This window comes from Austrofundulus limnaeus, unplaced genomic scaffold (genome assembly GCF_001266775.1).
Source record: "Austrofundulus limnaeus strain Quisiro unplaced genomic scaffold, Austrofundulus_limnaeus-1.0 Scaffold65, whole genome shotgun sequence".
In the NCBI taxonomy this organism is placed as follows: Eukaryota; Metazoa; Chordata; class Actinopteri; order Cyprinodontiformes; family Rivulidae; genus Austrofundulus; species Austrofundulus limnaeus.
The window spans coordinates 123680-128467 of NW_013952467.1; the positions used below are offsets into that span (position 1 = coordinate 123680).

At 37.5% G+C, this 4788-nt stretch overlaps 1 long non-coding RNA gene across 1 annotated transcript; it reads left to right on the forward strand.

Moving 5' to 3' along the window:
- Nucleotides 1-1062: 1062 nt before the first annotated feature.
- Nucleotides 1063-1910, forward strand: LOC106518664 (uncharacterized). The gene is made up of 3 exons (XR_001310341.1): nt 1063-1086; nt 1492-1750; nt 1839-1910. It is a non-coding gene; the product is annotated as an uncharacterized LOC106518664 (long non-coding RNA).
- The last annotated feature ends 2878 nt before the right edge of the window (nt 1911-4788 follow it).

Consider the following 4788-nt stretch of genomic DNA (forward strand, 5'->3'; position numbering starts at 1 on the left):
ACACACACACACACACACACACACACACACACACACACACACACACACACAGTTGTGTGTTTTTCAGATTCTGTAAAAATTGACCGACATGGCTTTCAATTTCAGCTATTCCTGGCTGCACAGCGTCACCATCATGATCAAACAAACAACACTCGACTCACCATCTTCCCTCCCGAAATAGAAACACAAATGGTATCAAGAGGGAAATCACTAACGGACACTAACGTTGGCCCAGTTTTACTTATCGGACCATGCACCATAAGCATATCAGACCAATACCAATATGCTAAAAATTTTCCAACATCAGCCAAAACTGATGTTAATGCCGATTTACCGTTTCATTTTGACTTGTTTTTATTCTGGCTTGTTATTGTTAAAGAAATCTATCCAGATAAATTGTTTCACCTGAATAGAGTGAATATAATTGTCGATGGATGAGAAGTATAAATATATAAGTAGCCTAGCGCAGCTGAAACAGGTAGACTAGTGCATCCTGAAGTTTTTAATATTAACATCTTAAAATTACATTATAGTCATTTTGGCTTTTAGAAAAATATTATTTGGTAAGATCACCTCACATTAAATGTCCTTTTGGAAAATCTAACTGCCTATTTGTACCCAATATTTGTAATACTCAAGTACATTTTATTGCAGAAATTTACTTTTGATTCTTAAGTACAAAAATATCAGATACTTTCAGACTTTACTCAAGTAATATTCTTAGAGGAGGCTTTAACTTTTACCAAAGTAATTTTATTTTAAGATACTTGTACTTTACTCAAGTATCACTTTGAAGTACTTTATACAACACCTGCTGTATATACTATCCATATACAATTTTAGATTAGGCAAATTAGTACTTCCTAATACAGACAATTATTATTACTATAATTGTAAAAACATGGATTGATTTATTAGTATAGACTGAATGGTGGACGAAGTAGCTTAAAACAGTTTTAATCAATTTGGGTTTTTTTTTAAATAAAATAAGCAGCAAAGAGTGTGACATTTTCTTTGCTGATCTGTTTCAGACTCATCAAAAATAGGCTGTGGGCACGAACGGCCGAACGTGTAGAGGAAACACAGGTGGTCTTTGTTTCTGTTCTCTTTACCACAAATCTGTCAGTGTGCAGAGTTTACGTAAAACTTAATAAACAAGTCAAACTCAGAGGTTGTTTTGTTGCGTGGTTGAGGGTTCAATTATTATTATTTTAACCCATTAACAGTTGCCTGTGAAATTCCTTAAAAACCTTTTGATAATTTTTTTAATTTTTGTAAGGGTGTGAAGCTAACAGTAAGAACTGGGGGAAGTCATCTGACACCCTGGTTTTAAAAAAAGCCTCTGGTAGCGTCTGAAATCATTTGGAAACATATAAAGGCAGAAATCACACTGATTTTGTCCACAGGTGAAACAAAGTCTGTTTAGGACACCTTTGTTAGAAGAGGGGACAAAATGTTCATTATTCATGAAATCATTCTTCATGAATTCAGAATGAAGACTATGTGAACGTGAACACGTTTGATGGTGGATGGACACAAGATGAAGGTTCCAGAGGTGAAACAGATGCAGAAGAAGTCGTGTATACAACTGTCATCTTCCACAACAAAACAAAACCCACAATGTGAGACCTGACTGTTGTGTTTAATAACAGAGTTTGACATTACAGGAACAAATACTGATAAACTGTATGACTTACAGAGAGCAGCAGCACTCAGAAGACAAAGCTGTGATTTACAGTTCAGTGTGCAGGTAACACTCAATTTTTTTCTGTTTCACCCAGAAATGTTTAAGTTTTTGCCTAATTTTCTGACATTTTTCATGCTTTCATGTTTTTCAGGAATCAGCATTTGAATCATTCTTATACTGAACCCTCATGATTTGACTGCAGACACTGCAGTGTTATTGTTCAGACACACAACAGCCAATAAAGGCAACAACTCTCTTTAATAATATCTCAAAAATACAAAAATGTCCAGTTCAAATATGAAAAATAAAAGAATGAAAAAAAAAAAAAACCATAAAATGTCCATTAAATAAAAATGTGGAAATAAAGCAACTACTCCTGTTGAAACTTACCTGGTGATCTGTTTCTGTGATATCTGTGACCTATGTGTGTGTGCACGTGTGTGTGTGCATGCTTGCGTGTGCATTTATCTGGAGTGTTAGCAAAATATCCTATGAACTTTCAAATTTAAACAAAACAAATTTAAACAAAACTTTCCAGAAAGTAATATCTGTATGTCTAAAACTTATTAAAGGGGTAATATTATGTGTTTCTCAGGCATATATTTAAATTTTATACCATAATAAAGTAACTATGTCACCTTCAGTTGTTATTAAAATGCTGGTTTTATGTTTAAATCAAAAATAAACTTGACTTCCAATCATATCAGTCTTTAAATGTCTTGAAATTGGCCTCTGTCTTTCTAAGAACCTCCTTCTGCTTCTGACCCACCCATTTCTGCCTGCAGGAGTCATGGGCAGGGTGCGTGGGGGTGGGGAGGTGTGCTCTGCGATGAGGAAGCTCGGTTTGGAGACACAGCCCAGAGGAGGAGCTAATCCCAAAAGGCGGTTCTAGTCCCAACCGGTCATTTTTGCTCCCCTGCCTGGCTGCCTCAGGACACTACAGGATTTCTCAAACATGCATGGATGAATCAAAGCAAGACTCTGGGCATGTTTTTAATGAGAGGATAACATCATAACATGGCATAAAGCTCAAAAAAGTTGATTTTACATGAAATTGCCTCTTTAACTTTTGTAGTCATCCCTGTTCAAAATGGCCTCCCCAGCTAAGCAATCTTAGGAAACACAGACATTGCTGTAACTCAACCATTATTACAGATATTGAGCTAAAACTGAGCGCGGTAGCAGCTGAGACTGATCCCCAACATACAGTAGCTACATTCTGAGTATTAACTGTGTGAGATCACTAAAAAAATATGAAAAGTTCAAACATACGTGGATGCATTTGAGAAAAGACTTGCATTTATAAAACATGACGGTAGAAGTATCACGATTCTCTACACATTTCTTCTTAATTAGGTCAGGATATCAGTTTTTGAGCTGAAGTCTACAGAGTGTCGTGTGAGCACCAACACACAAACCACAGCTTTTTGACTCTGTCTTTAACGGAAAGCATATCGGGTCTTCTTTTCAGGGTTGGTTTCGTGCGACAAAGGCTCACATTTAACCTGTAGTCTTAGTCAGCGCAGACGCTCACATTGTTTTAGGACTAGAAGAACGTTTAGAGCGGTGATTGGAGCATTTTTTGTTGTTGTTAATTAATTAGAAACTATCAGATGGCCCACGACATGTTCGCCACACATCTGAAATGGATGCAGATGCTACTTTTTCTGGGCGGTGAGTACAGACTTTTAATCTGGATTTCAGCCTGTCATAAAGATGAATGAAGTCCTGTTTAAACTGTTTCAGGTGTTCTCAGCAAATGGGCTGTGAAATATCAGCACCAGAACTTTTGCGCAGCCAGAGGATCGTCTGTGTTCATCCCCTGTTCGTTCGAATACCCGAGAAAAGAGACTGTAGAAAGTGTGATGTGGGGCCACGAAAGAAATAATCTTTATAACGGTCCTTTCATTTATGACAGCCGATATGAGGACACGTCCTCAAGGTTCCAGTACACCGGAGACAAAAAACACAATTGTTCATTTCGGATACTCCATGCGCAGAACAACGATACAGGATTATACACGTTCCGATTTATAACTACAAACAACAAGTTAACTGGTTTAGGAGGCTCTAAGCTAAAGGTGTTTGGTAAGTTTGTTATGTTTTCCCCTCTCAGGTTGTGAATCACCTCTTTGCTTGTCTTTAAACGTCAGCTACACTTTGATCTTCCAGATCTGAGAATTCTCACAACAAATGAAAACACAACAATAAAGGAAGGTGACTCAATGAATCTTAGCTGCATCTACAGCTGCGATGGTAGTTTTTCATCAGAATTCACCTGGGTTAAGGACAAGATAGCCATACATGAGGGACGGGTGCTTTCTTTAAGAAACATGTCTTTCACACATTCTGGGAATTATTATTGTTGTCTAAAAGGCCATTCAGGAACAGCCTCGGGAGTCAGACACATTGAGGTTGAATGTGAGTACCGGACATAAATAAAATAAAAATTAAAAAGCAAATTTAGATTTAGCAACGTAATTTGTTTCTTTGTTTAACTTAGACGGCCCAAGGAACACATCAGTTTCTGTCACACCGACAGAAGAGATAATAAAACCTGGAAGGACCGTCACTCTGATCTGCAGCAGCCATGCGAAGCCTGCAGTGGAGAATTATACCTGGTTTAAAATACACAACAATATCAGCACACCTGTTGGAGACAAGCCAGAGAAACATATTATGGAAATTCACCAGAGCGACCATGGACAGTACTTCTGCTCTGCCACCAACAAACACGGGAGTCAGAACTCTTCTGTGGTGACACTAAAGATTAAAGGTGAAAAACAATTCTAAACATTTTAAATCCTGAGGAACAGTGGATAATAATTTCTATTAATTTCTTACTTTGGGGCTGTAGATCTATTGCTCATGGTAATCTTAAAGGCACAGTGTGTAGGATTTTGTCAATTCTTTTAGCCGAAATTGAGATAATCACTAATGACAATAATAACAAAAAACATGTCTAATCATTGCAGACAAAGATCTTGTTTTGTTATTTTTACCTTATAAAAAGCTGTTTATGTCTCCATGGTCGCGGGTCGCCACTACAGGCAGCCGCCATCTTGTCTACGAAGGCTCATGAAGGACAAACTGCGGTGGCG